This window comes from Eurosta solidaginis, chromosome 4 (assembly GCF_040869045.1).
Source record: "Eurosta solidaginis isolate ZX-2024a chromosome 4, ASM4086904v1, whole genome shotgun sequence".
NCBI classification, from domain to species: domain Eukaryota; kingdom Metazoa; phylum Arthropoda; class Insecta; order Diptera; family Tephritidae; genus Eurosta; species Eurosta solidaginis.
The window spans coordinates 141,519,580-141,535,792 of record NC_090322.1 but is presented as its reverse complement, the minus strand read 5'-3'; the positions used below and the strand labels follow the sequence as shown (position 1 = coordinate 141,535,792).

General features: G+C 40.7%; 1 protein-coding gene across 4 annotated transcripts in view; it reads right to left on the bottom strand.

Annotated features, from left to right (window-relative positions):
* The window catches only part of LOC137250408 (solute carrier family 53 member 1-like), a 96,433-nt gene that overhangs the window by 61,771 nt on the left and 18,449 nt on the right, over nucleotides 1-16,213 (bottom strand). The window contains exons 1-2 of one of the 4 annotated variants that reach the window (XM_067783142.1): nucleotides 12,764-12,913; nucleotides 12,576-12,685 (exon numbers count right to left, since the gene is read on the bottom strand). The exons of 1 other annotated variant lie outside the window; for it this stretch is intronic. The gene's annotated coding sequence lies outside the window, so the exon portion shown is untranslated. Of the gene's footprint in view, nucleotides 1-12,575; nucleotides 12,920-16,213 lie in introns of those variants that run through there. 2 more of the 4 variants (XM_067783144.1, XM_067783141.1) reach the window with 2 other exon arrangements.

Here is a 16,213-nt window from a genome sequence, read left to right as displayed (position 1 = left end):
AGTAAACACATTTGATTCAAATATGATTCCAAAATGTGATTGAAAAATGCTTTTTAGTTTTTCACATCAAAAGTATTCATATTTGATTATTTCTTTTGTTCAATTGTATGATAACTCATTATTTAGTAAGAAAGAGTAATCAAATTGTATTGATATGTAGGGAAATTCAAAATTGAATCACCTAAATGCTGAGTGGGATATGTATGTCGTTAGCTTAATGTGAAAATATGCTAAGTCAACTTTTACAAATTTTACAGGAGACGAAAAAAATGAATAACTTTTGAAATAACCTTTTTTCAAAACTGAGAATGAGGATACCTTAATTGCAATGCTTTTGAGTGTAGAAGCTTTGAAAAAGATAAATAAAAATCATGTCTGCCAACCCAGCAGCTATTTTATGACTTAGCACAATTTCCGCACTCATAACAAATTTTTTCTCCTGACTTAGCACTTTTTACTGAATCTGACTCCTATAAAACTGAGAGAGTTTAAAAAATGTTTACAAAAATTGCTTTACGTATGCTTCACTGGCCAGACGGCCTACCATCATATACCAGCAGGTGCAAATTGCTTGGTCTTCAGACTTTGCATGACAGAACAACTTGAATCTCACTCATGCTTGCCTATATTGTAATAAACGCTAGCACGAATTGCTCTGATTTATCTAATTTGTTCGTTCCATATATTCCAATGCGTGATCTTCGGCATAATAGATTATTTATCTAAATAACTAATAAAACGAATTATGCTATGAATGAACCTATAACTAGGGCTATACATCTAGCAAATCGATTCAGTAGTGTTCTTAATTTTAATAACAGCTTATATAAGTTTAAGCTTGAATTGTTTTCTATTTTTAACTTGTCTGTAACAAAGCATGTAGTTATCGACATGTAAGAATTGAAGTAGATTATGGTCAGCGCAAAGCATTTACCAAGCACCAAAGGTATGTCTCAATTGGGTGAATCCAATTAGAAGGGGTTGTGTAGGCAACCCTCTCAAGGGGTTCCCAGCGCAATATATAGCTTCTCCAACCCAATTGCCAACCTCACCTACCCGTGGCGAATTCTGTTTCATTGACAGCCGAAGCTCTGGCAAGCCCAAGTTCCTCATGGAACTAGGGGGTGGAGAGGACGGGATGGCCTAGAAGGTGTAATGTGTTCATATAAATCGTTCCCGAGATGATCGGACTAGTACCTTAATAGTGCTTTATTACCGGAACGTACCGGATCTATATGCGGCAAAGGACCATCAACATCGCCCCAAAGCCTTCGGGGAGTGTCTTTATCGTTAATACAACAACAACAAAGCATGTACTTTTAGACTGAATGAATTAAATAAGTAAATAAAATGCGCGCACAAAGAACTGACTAGTAATTCAGATTGATATTATTAACTGGTTGACTTAGCACATTTGTTTGAACAGTTGACGACTTAGCACATTTACACATCATTGCAAACAGCACGTAAAAATTAAAAACTAAAATATTTTTTTCTTGTGATAGATGTATTTAGAATTCAGTTTTAAAACTGCATTAAAATACAATTTTTCAAAAAAAGTGACTTGGCACATTTTCACATTAAGCTAACGATATATGAATTGTAGTATGCCATACCTGAAAATTGTCATAATTGAACAAATAATTGAAGATTTAGCTTAAATCTTCGGCGTTTCGAGATTTAATATTGTATGATAAGACTTGCAAGATTTAATGTTAAATCCTTTGAGATGCCTAAAACTCGAATAAAGCTATAACTCCATATATGTAAGTTATGTCACCTGTAATCCCAATACTAACTAATGGCGCACCCTTTACTCACGTTGCCAGGCATGTGATCATATTGTTCCACTTACTAACTTCGCTGACGCAGCACACGCGCAACCAACGATCAGGTCAGGTATCGAAATTATTGAAATCATGGGAAATGCAATATAAGCAATTCCTGTCTACACGCGCAAGCGTTCGACTTGCGAAATATGGGAACTGCAACCGCAGCATAAATAGTTAGCAGTAATAGGTTAGCTAATAAGTTAATTTGGATGTTTAGTTCAGTTAATTTTGGGACGTGCAAGTGGCACGTAATAAATTGTGATTAATTTAAATTGAAGTTGTTCGTGTTTTACTCTTAAATCAGTATCGGCGAACAGTGGGTTCGCCGCACCTTTAATTTTTTATATCTCTCAGGACACGAGAGATTAACTTGTATGTAGTACTCCTCTGTATATTGAGAGTGCACTATTCCTGCAATGAGTTTTGGATCCTAAATCAACGACTGCACGATAAAGGCAACGGGACCTGGCATTCCAATAAACGAATTTGTTGTTGTTGTTGTTGTTGTGTTAAAAGTGCTTCGCCCCATTCAATGGGTACGACCACTTACAAATAGCCATCAAGGTCGTCTAACGGGAGTACAAGGACACGGGCAGTTTCAACAGCGACAGATCACAGAAGATTGGTGTTAGAGCGTAGGTTCCACATTACAATTGAAAAGATGGTTGGTGTCATGTGGGGACACTAGGGCGGGTCGATTTAAAAATCCTCTGTGAAAATCGTATTCTAGGGATCAAAGTAAGAAACTTTGCCGAAGGAACCATACCTCTAAAACGAATTCTGATTTCCCCCCCCCCCCCCTTTGGGGCGAACTTTTGGGTAGGGGCAAATTCAATTCTACCTGCTGTGTCTTGTGGTGGCTTAAAAAAAACAACACAAGCAATTTTACGATTTGCAATTGTTTCACAGTGATACCTTCATTTTTTAAAACGGTTGAATAAAAAACCCACACAACTATGTTTACGACATGCAAATGCATCACAGTGATGCCTTGGTTTTAAAGTTTTAAAAAGAAAAAAACATAGGTATTTCAAAGTGGGATTTTTCAAAATTTGCCCCTACGACCCAAAGGGGGGGGGGGGGGGGGTCAGAATTTGTTTTAGAGGTATGGTTCCTTCGGAAAAGTTTCTTATTTTGATCCCTAGAATATGATTTTCACAGAGCAATGGGCGATTTTTTTGCCTCCCCACAAATCGACCCGGCCTAGGGGACACATTGCAAGCAGAACATAGATTTTGTATGTCGGGGTTGATTCTGGGCAAGTAAGAGTTTAACCTGTTACAGTATCCAGAACGAAGTTGGGCCAGGGCAGGCATGCTTAACGAACGAAACGATATCATTTCGTTACGATAATCAACGTTAATAAACGAAACGAAGTCACTTCGTTTCGTTTATTAACGTTAAGATCGTCAAATTAACGTTAATTTGGCGTTCTTAACGTTAATAAACGAAACGAAATGACTTCGTTTCGTTTATTAACGTTGATTATCGTAACGAAATGATATCGTTTCGTTCGTTAAGCATGCCTGGGCCAGGGTGACACGTGTCTCCCTTGGTAGAGTGCTTTCTTCTTCTGCAAGGGTAGGATATTGCATATTAATAACAGGGTTCATTCGTCGCGTCCTGGCAAAAGCGTTTACCGATTCTGTGTGGATTTAACTTAGAGCCTGTTTATACTTGTCTGATCAAACGTCTGTGTTGGCTGGTACCGGACCTCGTCTAGTGCTTATGGAGATGTTCCCTTAACCCCCGTGAAGGCGAGGCTAGATCAGGCAGTTGTTTGCTAGAATGACCTGTTTTATGACAATTTAGCAAAAACTGCCTGTTCAGTATTTCGTTGTGCTCTTTGGCCTCACTATGTAGGTCGTGTTCGGGGGTCATAAGGAGACATCCGGTGGCAGTTCTGACAACAGCATTTTAACGGGCCTGACTCACTATTATCCGTTATATTTAATTTAATTTGATTAATCTAATTTATTATTATTATAAATGTTCAATTTTTATAGCTCATGCTATTCATGACTAGCACTGTTAAATAATTTGTCAAAATTGTTGTGCTAGGAACAAATTTTCAAATAAATACATACATACATACATACATAAGTATTCAGAAAATGTCTCTCATCTTGACTCTTTGATTTGGAATATCGGTAGTAGGTTTACTTAGAGGTGGAAAACTTTCGATAGTCCGGACTCTCCATATACGGCGATAGTATCGAAGGGCACTATCGATATATCGAGAAATTTTCGTAATTAATAAATACCAGTTTTCCAGTACTGGCGGCAAAGAATCTCTTATGGAGCACACCTGAGTGCTACAAAAAGACATAAGTAAAGATATTTGGGAATTGAGGCTGTTATTTTTGTAGGCTCAACTATATAGTTGGTTAATCTCTACAGCAACAACATACCTTTGTTCAGATTGTCAAAATCTGCGTGTTGGTATACGGTGAAAGGAATGGAGAGACATTTTTACGCTAAATTAGATACATTTACTAAAAATGTATCTAATGTGTTGTGAAACTATCTTTTAATAAAAAATTGGCCACCATAGTAGAGATATACGCCGCCGATTAGCGACGTTTTTCGCACGCCGCCGCCGAATGTCAAAAATATCGGCGCGGCGGCGGCGGCATTTATTGTTCATCTCGAAAATCCGATATGGTCGAAAGTGGTATCAAGGGATGCGTATCACTGCCAGTTATAAAAATCTAATTGCGAAATTTAACACTTTCTAACCGTTCTAAAGTTATTTGAGAAAACTTTTAATGCCAGATTAACAAGTTGTTAAAAAAGCAAGTTACCCGAAAAAGGTTCCGAATTTTATTTCCCGGTTCTTCTCCTTTGAAATGATTCTCAGCTCACACTTAAGTTGCATATGTCTTCAACGCGTATGAGAAGGGTTTGAAAAATCAATTTATTTGCTATTTTATAACGTCTGAAATCTTAATTTTTATTTTCACACTTCATCATTCAACATCCAAGTCTCTCGGTTTGACATTTGCTAAAGTTGGGGGCCCAATCCCAACTAGTCCCTTGGAGTGAATCACATTGGATATAGCCTATCAACCATATTTAAATATGACCAACACGTGACGGCTTCTGTTACAAATGTGAATACGTAGGCACATTTTTCAACCTTGTCCAAATAACCAGGTGTTCTACTAGCCTGACGTAGGGGATAGTCGAACTAGTCTGAAAACTGAAGGCGGTCATACATAATAAACTCTTTTATCATAAGGCCGGAAACGAAAGAGTGTTGAGGTCAATATATCGGACACAAACGTCTGCAAATTTTGGTCTACATTTTAAAACTTTTATCCACGTCCTTGTAAAGTTTAAATTATGTAGATGTCCACCATCACCCATGAGTTACGCAATGATATCCACTTAGACTGCTTATGATTTCGAGGACGGCATCCTTGGCCGAATAGTTACTCCCTAACGTTTCAATGTGTTTTTTTTTTTGTCTATCTCGGAAGCATAGCGCGACAAAAACATCCGTCAGAAAGTCTTCGGAGCTATACCTAGACCTTCTAGGAAAGTAACGTCGACGAAGGTATGAGTTCAAAGTCGCAGTCCTATTTATTCTGTGATGGCATATGGTATAAGGGCCAGGATGCGTGGTAGCGACTGGTGGTCGGGAATGCTACTATTCGCATGTCGGGAATTGCAGCTCTTAAAAACAGCCAAAAAAAACTCAAGGCGCCCTTTGGCGCGATCAACAATAAGCCAGCACTGATGCTAATCGTTAAAACTGTGCCACGAGAGTCATGACTATTAATTAGTAGATAATTTATAGCAACCGTAAGTCGCCTTTGTGCGTGACCAGCATGTAGCCACACATGATTTAAAGAAATCGTGCCGACGACGGATATTAGAGTTAGCCCAGATCATATCCTTCGGGGAAACTATGCTAAAAAAGTGTGACCATTCAAAGTGTTTCTCCCTCTCACCGCAAGGAGCTACTACCGAAATTTTTTGAACGATCCACGAGATTTTGAGGCAAACCCCGCGGATCTTTCCGAAACAATTTCCTTAAATAAATATAAACAAAACCTTTCCCAATATTATTTTTTTAAATTTTCGCTTTACAAGCCTCCCAGATATTCATCCACAAGTAAATGATATTGTTCCAGATCGTCAAATATACCATTGACGTCAGCAGTATGTTTCCATATTCATTAGTTGTGGACAATGTGATACTTTGAAGTCCAGCGATTCAATTCAGAGATTTACGCTGATCACTTTGTCGGCTCGCCGGTCACGCCGCCGCCGTCGATTAAGTGACCGGCGTAAACCTCTACACCATAGCAGTAAATTATTGTCAATGTGTGTCTCCTTTTGACAAACCCTATGCCAATGAAATGAAAAAAAATAAAATCAGCTGATGAAATGAGCCAACCAAATAATTGAGCAATGGTATCGTCGAAACAAGAATCCTAATTTTCCAAAAACAATTCCAAAGTTTTGAGTTACCTGTAAAAATAGGTTTTTATATTCAAAATGTTTATAAAATTTTATAAATTACTTTCTTCTTTTGGTTTCTTTCAATAAATTTAGAAAAACTTTGGAAATCAAATACAACAGGGGTGAATTGCTAATATACATTTGAAAATGTCGGTAGAGGAATCAAAGGTGTACCTTCGACCTCTGTATAATATAATAATAATCCGGAGGCGAAAAAAAAACTATGTCTATCAAAAAATGTTCACGAACCGCCGATACCCCCAGCGGGTTAGGGGGTTAGAATATACTCGCGGTAGGTATGCTTGTCGTAAGAGGCGACTAAAATAACGGTTTGAAGGGGTTGTGTAGCGCAACCTTTTCAGGTTTCCAGCGCAATATATAGCTTCTCAAAACTCAATTGTCAACCTCACCTTCGAGCGGGGAATCCCGTTTCACTAACAGACGAGGCTCTGGCGACCCGAACTCCTCATGGAACTTGGGGGTGGGGAGGGAGTTGTTGCTGTTGTTGTAGCAGTGCTTCGCCCCATCCAATAGGTGCGACCGATCACAAATTGTAATCAATATCCTCTAACGGGAGTCCAAGGAAGCTTGCTGTTTCAACAGGGGTGGACCATAATGTGAAGGGTGTTAGAGGCGTTGGTTCCACATGACGATTAAAGAGATGGCTGGTGTCATGTGAGGACACATTGCAGCAGGGCATACATTTAGTATGTCGGGGTTGATTCTGGATAGGTAAAAGTTTAACCTGTTACAGTATCCAGATCGAAGTTGAGCTAAAGTGACTCGCGTTTCCCTGGGGAGTGTGCGTCCCTTTTCCGCAAGTTTTGGGTACTGTTCTTTGAGTACTGGATTCACCGCGCAATTCCTGACATAAAGGTCCAACGCCTGTTTGTGGAGTTCACTGAGGACCTGCTTGTGTTTTTTTGCTTCATACGGCTGAGTTCTCAGGTGCCGTATTTCCTTAATTTCTCTCCTCATTATGTAGATGGTGTTCTGGGGGCATAAGAAGACAGTCCGTGGCGGTTCTGAGAGCAGTATTTTGGCAGTCCTGCAGCTTCTTCCAGTGAGTAGTTTTTAGGCTTGACGACCATATAGGGGACGCGTAGCATGCAATCGGCTGGCCAATTGCTTTTTATATGGTAATGAGCGTTTCTTTGTCTTTTCCCCAAGTACTCCCAGCAAAGGATTTGGGGATTTTATTACGGCTCTGAATTTTCGGTACAATTGCGGCTGCATGCTCACCAAAATGTAGATCGTGATCAAACGTCACACCCAAGATTTTGAGATGTAGGACAGTCGGTAGCGTAGTGCCATCGACGTGGATGTTCAAAATGGTCGACATTTGGGACGTCCATGTTGTAAATAAGGTCGCGAAGGATTTAGTCGGTGATAATGCCAGGTTTCGCGAGACGAAAAAACTGGAGAGATTAGGGAGGTGCCGTTTATTCTGTTGCAAAGCTCATCGATCTGTGGGCCTGGGCCTGTGGCCATTATTGTGCAGTCATCGGCGTAGGAAACGATAGTAACTCCTTCTGGTGGCGAAGGTAGCTTAGATATGAAGAAATTAAAGAAAAGTGGGGATAGGACACCACCCTGTGGCACCCCTTGTTTAATTCTTCTTGGTTTTGATGTTTCGTTTCTAAATTGCACCGATGCCTGCCGACCACCGAGATAATTTACGGTCCACCTTTTAAGACATGGGGGGAAGGTAGAACCTTCCAGGTCTAATGGCATTTAGCGCGGTGGTGAGGCTATGTAGTTTTCTGAAGCCATGCTGATGACAGGCTAGCTGCAAATTTGCTTTGAAGTAGGGGAGCAAAATGGCTTCAAACGTCTTGGCTACTGGCGATAGGAGAGATATCGGGCGATATGACTCTCCTATGTTGGGATTCAAGGGGTTGTGTAGCGCAATATATAGCTTCTCCAACCCAATTGTCAACCTCACCTTCGAGCGGCGAATCCCGTTTCACTAACAGACGAGGCTCTGGCGACCCCAAGCTCCTCATGGAACTTGGGGGTGGGGAGGGAGGGATGGCCTGAAGGTTTAATGTGGACATATAAATCGTTCCCGAGATGGTCGGGCCAGCACCTTAATGGTGTTGTGTTACCGGAGCGTATCGGATCTGTATCCGACAAAGGACCATCACATCGATAACACTCCCCAAAGCCTTCGGGGAGTAACCTAATCGCTACAACAACAACAACAACAACAACTCTCCTATGTTAGCTGGTGTAGGGTTCTTATTATTTTTATTTTACTTTGTATTTTAGTTACTTTGAACTTTTTAATTTTTAAATGTATTATCAATATTTTAAGTTTCAATATGATTTTCAATTTTCAAAAATTTTCATTGTTGTGAAAAATAAAGAAAGAATTTGACGCATACTTTTAGGCGTGTTTAAAAAAATATAATTTAAATTTTTGTTATAAATAAAAACGTGGTTTCAATCTCCACAGCTGGCTTCCAGGCTTTAGTAGCGGGACCACCTTGGCCATTTTCCATTTTTCGGGAATGACAAAGGTGGAAAGAGACAGGTTGAAGACAAGTGATATATATTTGAAAACTCTCCTTCATGGTTTAGCATGACCGATGGCATCCTCAACCTCTTTGGGGGTGATGGCAATTGGTGACGCGCTGAATTTATGTTTATGTGCGTGTCTGTTGGCCTTCCGTAGAATGCATTATATATTGTCCGGCAGAAAGCGCTCGCGCATTCTTTCGCATCCGACAGCACTTTATCGCCAAAGGCGATGGAAACTTTATCATTGTGCCTAGACGGATTCGATAGGGACTTTACGGTGGACCAAAGTTTACCTACACCGGCAGAGAGGTTACAACCGCTTAGGTGCTCCTCCCATTTCGCCCCGCTTGTTTCCATCCACAAGCAATCTGATGCATTAGTTTATATCCCTTATTTGGGGGTCGCAGGGGTTGTTGTTGTTGTAGCAGTGCTTCGCCCCACCTAACAGCCGCGACCGATCACAAATTGTCATCAATATCCTCTAACGGGATTCCAAGGAAACTTGCTGTTTCAACAGGGGTGGACCATATGGAAAGGTGTGTTAAAGGCGTTGGTTCCACATTACAATTAAAGAGATGGTTGGTGTCAAGAGTGACACGCGTTTCCCTGGGGAGTATGCGTTCCTCTTCCGCGAGTTTTGGATACTTTTCTTTGAGTACTAGATTCACCGGGCAATTCCCGGCATAAAAGTCCGACGCCTGTTTGTGGAGTTCACCAAGGACCTGCTTGTGTTTTTTTCGCTTCATACGGCTGGGTTCTCAGGTGCCGTATTTCCTCAAATTGCTTACGGAGATGACTCTTTAAGCCCCCTAGGCGGTGCTGGCTCATCAGTCAGATGTCTGTTGGGATGCTCAGGTTTCTGGGTATTCAACAGGAACTGTTTGGTCAGCATCTCATTTCTCTCCCTGATGGGGAGTATTCTCGCCTCATTATGTAGATGGTGTTCCGGGGACATAAGAAGACATCCCGTGGCGATTCTGAGAGCAGTTTTTTTTGGCTGGCCTGTAGCTTCTTCTAGTGGGTAATTTTTAGGCTTGGCGACCATATGGGTGCCGCGTAGCACGTAATCGGCTGGCTAATTGCTTTGTATGTAGTCATGAGCGTTTTCTTTATCTTTTCCCCAAGTACTGCCAGCGAGGGATTTGAGGATTTTGTTACGGCTCTGAATTCTCGGAACAATTGCGGCTACGTGCTCACCAAAATGTGTATCCTGATCAAACGTCACACCCAAGATTTTGGGGTGTAGGACAGTCGGTAGCGTAGTGCCGTCATGTGCAGTCATCGACGTAGGAAACGATTGTGACTCCTTCCGGTGGGGAAGGTATCTTAGATATGTAGAAATTAAACAAAAGGGGGGACAGGACACCACCCTGAGGCACCCCTGTTTAATTCTTCTTGGTTTTGATGTTTCGTTTCTAAATTGCACCGATGCCTGCCGACCACCCAGATAATATGCGGTCCACCTTTTAAGACATGGGGGAAGGTTTGACCCTTCCAGGTCTTGCAGTAACGAGCCATGGTTGACCGTATCAAAAGCTTTTGATAATAGGTCTAGCGCTACGAGTACTGTTCTATGGTGGGGGTTTTGATTTAAACCGCAATTTATCTGGGTGCTAATGGCATTTAGCGCGGTGGTAGTGCTATGGAGTTTTCTGAAGCCATGCTGATGACAGGCTAGCTGCAAATTTGCTTGGAAATAGGGGAGCAAAATGGATTCAAGCGTCTTTGCTACTGGCGATAGGAGAGATATCTGACGATACGACTCTCCTATGTTAGCTGGTTTCCCAGGACCACCTTGGCTATTTACCATTTTTCGGGTATGACAAAGGTGGAGGGGGGGGGGGGGGGGGGGGGGGGGGGGGGGCGGCTTAGGCGTAGACTACGGGACGCCCTTGGGCGTGAACAGCAAGGAGCCACAAAATATTCGGGTTTTGGGGTCAAGCCCAGAACAACCTGTCCGATGCAACCATCCCTTACACGAGACACACTGAACAGAGCATGACCGCAATTGTTCCGAGAATTCAGAGCCGTAACAAAATCCTCAAATCCCTGGCTGGCAGTACTTGGGGAAAAGATAAAGAAACGCTCATGACTACATACAAAGTAATTAGCCAGCCGATTACGTGCTACGCGTCACCCATATGGTCGCCAAGCCTAAAAATCACCCACTGGAAGAAACTACAGGCCTGCCAAAATACTGCTCTCAGAATCGCCACGGGCTGTCTTCTTATGTCCCCAGAACACCATCTGCATAATGAGGCGAGAATACTCCCCATCAGGGAGAGAAATGAGATGCTGACCAAACAAATCCTGTTAAATACCCAGAAACCTGGGCATCCCAACAGACATCTGATTGATGAACCAGCACCGCCTAGGGGCTTAAGGAGTCATCTCCGTAAGCATTTCGAGCAAATACGGCACCTGAGAACCCAGCCGTATGAAGTGAAAAAACACAAGCAGGTCCTTGGTGAACTCCATAAACAGGCGTCAGACCTTTATGCCGGGAATTGCCCGGTGAATCCAGTACTTAGCGAAAATTATCCAAAACTTGCGGAAGAGGAACGCATACTCCCCAGGGAAACGCGTGTCACTCTTGCTCAACTTCGTTCTGGATACTGTAACAGGTTAAACTCTTACCTATCCAGAATCAACCCCGACATACAAAATGTATGCCCCGCTTGCAATGCGTCCCCACATGACACCAACCATCTCTTCAACTGTAATGTGGAACCAACGCCTCTAACACCCCTTTCCTTATGGTCCACCCCTGTTGAAACGGCAAGTTTCCTTGGGCTCCCGTTAGAGGATATTGATGACAATTTGTGATCGGTCGCGGCTATTAGGTGGGGCGAGCATTGCTACAACAACAACAACAGCATGACCGTCCTAAACAGATTATTTTCCGGTAGATTTAGCAAAACCATTTCTCAGGACTGGGGTCAGGAGACAGACCCGGATTGGATTCGATACCTTCCCCGAGCAAGAGAATATGGAGCAGTCCCGCTGCAAGGAGCTACTGGGTGGATGACAATTTGTGGGAGGGGTGCAACAAATTGAATGGGGTTACACTGAAATGACAGTCCTTGGTTGGAAAAATCCCGAGTCGCTCCGGTACATAGAACAAACTGCCTTGGGAAGCGGGTACCACTAGTAGTTCTCACGTATGAACTGCCCTGTGGTATCCGTGTATCCAGTCATGCGAACTAAGAAGAAAAATTAGTCATGAACAGGACGGTTTATGGAGCTGTTACCGGAGCGTACCGGATCTGTATTCGGCAAAGGACTATCACATCGATAACACTCCCAAAATCCTTCGGGGAGCAACCTTATTGCTACACCAACAACAACAATGGCCGCCGATGCAGAAAGGTGTTCTGTGCAAAAATATTATGGATCCCACCCCCGGTTTCTGAGCACTCCGGGGTCATTTTTCGATTTTTCGTTAGTATGTTTTGATATACCAAAAATGTTTGACCTCCGCTTTCGGATTCGCGATCCTGGATCGCATCTTTTGATATCCCCCCCCCCCCCCCCCCCCTTTGGCTCCTTGATATTTTAGGACGTGTATTAAGAGTGTCATGCTGTCGTATAGAATTACCACTGAAATAATCACTGCAACTGGTTATCACGCGACCTTTTGATAATTGAAAATTTACGATAACACCAAGTTTTTTTTTATGATGTGCACTTTCAAGACACCATTTAATATATGTGATATATCTAATGTAAATAGAAAATTTTAAAATTTACCCTTTGCATTGAATATTTTCGCCGCGATGGAAGCTGTGTTGATGGTCGTCGTCGTCGTCGTCGTGGTAGTATTTGATTAAATTGATTACACTTTTGCTCCTAATTAAAAACTGAAAGCAAAAACTTTACAATTCACGTTTCCAACTGCCAAGTGCCTGCTTTTATATTTAATTAATTTACATACATACACGTACTAAAACAATTACACCCCCAAACTATTATAACTTGTATTAGATAGTTTTAAACCAAACAAAAGCTAAGCACTAGTTTCGTTTATCACAACGGATTAATAATTTTGCACAAAATAGTTTAGAATTTACCAAACGCCACGAACATTGTAAATTTTACCAAGTAGCGCAACTAACAGCTGATCGGTGAAAATTCGCACATTCACACGCACAGTTCTCGACTCAGTTTCAAAACAAAACTTTAGATTATTTAATTCAAATTTTAAACTGGGATAATCCTTACAAATTTATGCATACAGAATATATACGGCGTTTTTGTTGTTATTAAAACAATAGTTTTATTTATATTAAAGCTTTTATCATTTTTTTTTTTAACTTTGAAAAAACTCCGAACACCATTCCTTCATTATATGACATTCGACTGCCTAGTCCACTGCCTTCCACTCTATTCGCAACATAACCTCTACTTAAGCTGCCAAACTATATAGTAAACAATGGCCACGAATTCCCAACGGCGACTAAACAAAGAACAGCTGACCGCGAAATAACAGAACTGTAATTCGCCGCAACTGCAGGGTTGTACCATAGCGGAACGATACAAGTTGGTAGCATGGGACTGCTGATTATAAACTTTTTTTATTTGATTTGATACATAAACTTCCGTCGCAGTACTATTTTGACATTTGTCCATCAAATTTACAAAAGGGGGACTCATGTAACCGTATAAATGCCTTATAAAGTGTGTAAACGTATAAATTTATCTAGTGCGTAAACGAGCTGTCAAATTTTGTATGAAAAATCATTTACACATTTTGCATAAATTTACGCGCACATTTCGTTGTGTAAACGCGGTAAACTTAAAGGAATGCAACCTTGCAGACATTGCAGCAGGTATTTTCATCAGAAATCTCCAACATCAGCAAGTAAATGCATTTTAGTTTTGATTTTTCACTTAGTCTTGGCATTTTTTAATATGTATAACAAAAAAATTTTGTTCGGCAATAATACAGCTGATAAACAATCAAGTTTATCAAGAGTATTATTAGGTGCGTTCATATATAACAGCGTGTGTAAATGGATATAATTTTACATCTTATAAGTTTATATGCTTTCATGAGTCCCCCTAAAATCAAAGTACATGGAATTTTTATTTATGTTTCTTGCTATGTCACCATGCTGCCACCTTGTATCGTTCCGCCATGGGTTGTACAATATAAAGAGCCAAATAATGGTCACGTATAACCATAAAACCATAACCATATAAAACACCTGATCGAACCTACATTATGGAAATCAATGTAATCGATTAATGGTGCCATACCATAACGCTAACGCCGTAACCATACCATAGCCAACCAATTGGGTTTCGGTTTCTCGCCATATCCACAACCTAAAAATATTTGAGTTGATAAATTTAATATGTTTTTGTAGATTTTATTCATTGCTTTGGATACGTTATGACTAAGAGACTTATTTTTTGTGGAATATGTTTCTAATCTTTTGTATTTTTTCCAGTTTTATGAAATTTTCACGATTTTTAGGTTAAGGCACCATTAATCGATAACATTGGAGATGGTTATGGATATAGGTATGGTTACAACTATGGCGTTAAGGCTAAGGATGTTTAATTACCCTTTAAGACCCAATTAAAGGTGACTTATAACCATAAAACGATAACAAGATAAAACTGCAGATCGAACCTACCTTCTAGAAATCAATGTAACCGATTATTGGTGCCATACCATAACGTTAACGCCATAACCATACCATAGCCACCCATTGGTTTTTGGTTTCTCGCCATATCCATAACCTAAAAATAATTGAGTTGGTGAATTTAATAACTTTTTGTAGGTTTTATTCATTGTTTTGGAAACTTTATGACTAAGAGACTTATTTTTTGTGGAACATGTTTGTAATTTTTTGCGTTTTCTTCATTTTTTTGAAATTTTTACGTTTTTTAGGTTAAGATACCATTAATCAATCAGATGGAGATGGTTATGGATATGGGTATGGTTACGACTATGGCGTTAGGGTTAAGGAAGTTTAATTGGCCCTTAATGGGGACTTACCCATAAATTTTTACAAATCGCGGCCAAAGACCGCCAACGCAGAAAGATGTTCTGTGCAAAAAAAATGTGGATCGGGCCTCATATTTCGAACCCTGGGGCCATTTTGTGGATTTTTGTAAATATTTTTCTACAGAAATAAAATTTTTAATTTCCGCTTTCTAATCCTAAAAACGGAGACCAAAACGCATCTTTTGATACCACCTTTGGTAAATAAGAGTTAGATGGTGCACGGGCTCATAAAAAGTTACAAAAGAAAACAAAAAAATTAAAGCCGGTATTTAAACTTTTTTAATCAAACAATAATCAACAATTCTGTACACATTTATAGAAAAAACAACGTTTAAACGAAGGATTACATTGAGTAACTTTTTGACTTTATGGAGCGACATTCCGAAGTCGGACGAAGCTGGCAGCAGTTCGGATGCAGCCAATATAGGTGAAATTAGGCGAACGTGAGTCCCATTGATACTAATCACTACTCCTGGGATCCCCCAGCGTAGGGGGTCAGAATATACCCGCGGTAGGTATGCCTGTCTTAAGAGGCGACGAAAATACAAACCCAATTGTTAACCTCATTTATCCGCGGCAAATCCTGTTTCACTAACAGACGAGGCTCTGGCAACCCCAAGCTCCTCATGTAACTTGGGGGTAGGGAGGGAGGGATGGCCTGTAGGTTTAATGTGGCCACATAAATCGTTCCCGAGGTGGTCGGGCTAGCACCTTAATGGTGCTGTGTTACCGGAGCATACCAGATCTGTATCCGGCAAAGGACCATCACGTCGATAACACTCCCCAGAGCATTCGGGTAGCAACCTTATCGCTACAACAACAACAGTACTACTCCTGGGAATCCTGTTTTAGAGTAAAATACAATTTTTGCTCTTTGGGTTTTAATCCACTTCGCACAAATATGCTCCTCAATAATATGTAAAACCAGTCCAACTCCAAAATCATTTTTGATAGCTGCCATCACCAAGGAGTCTGAGTGTGGTGGATAATTTTAAAATAGGGGTACAGCCTTCCCTCGAAAGCGTTTGCGGAAATGGTCCTTAATTTTGTTTAGTAATGAGCAAAATACTTTCTTTCAAATCTGCAAAATAACTTCATTTGAAGCTCATCATTTGTCAATTAAACATTTTCTTACTTGGTGCTTGGTAGTTCCAAGGGATTGGAATGAATGTTTTCCGTATTCGCGACATGTCAATCGCCAACATTTTCGCCATTATAAAATAGATTTCATATCATATAATATCTTGTAATACAAAAGCACTTTTGCAAATGCTTAAATTTCCGCCAAAAATTGATCAGCTGTTCATTTATCTGTCAAATCATCACTTTCCTCGGTTGGCAGCACCAATTCAACTTCAACTGAAATAAGTTG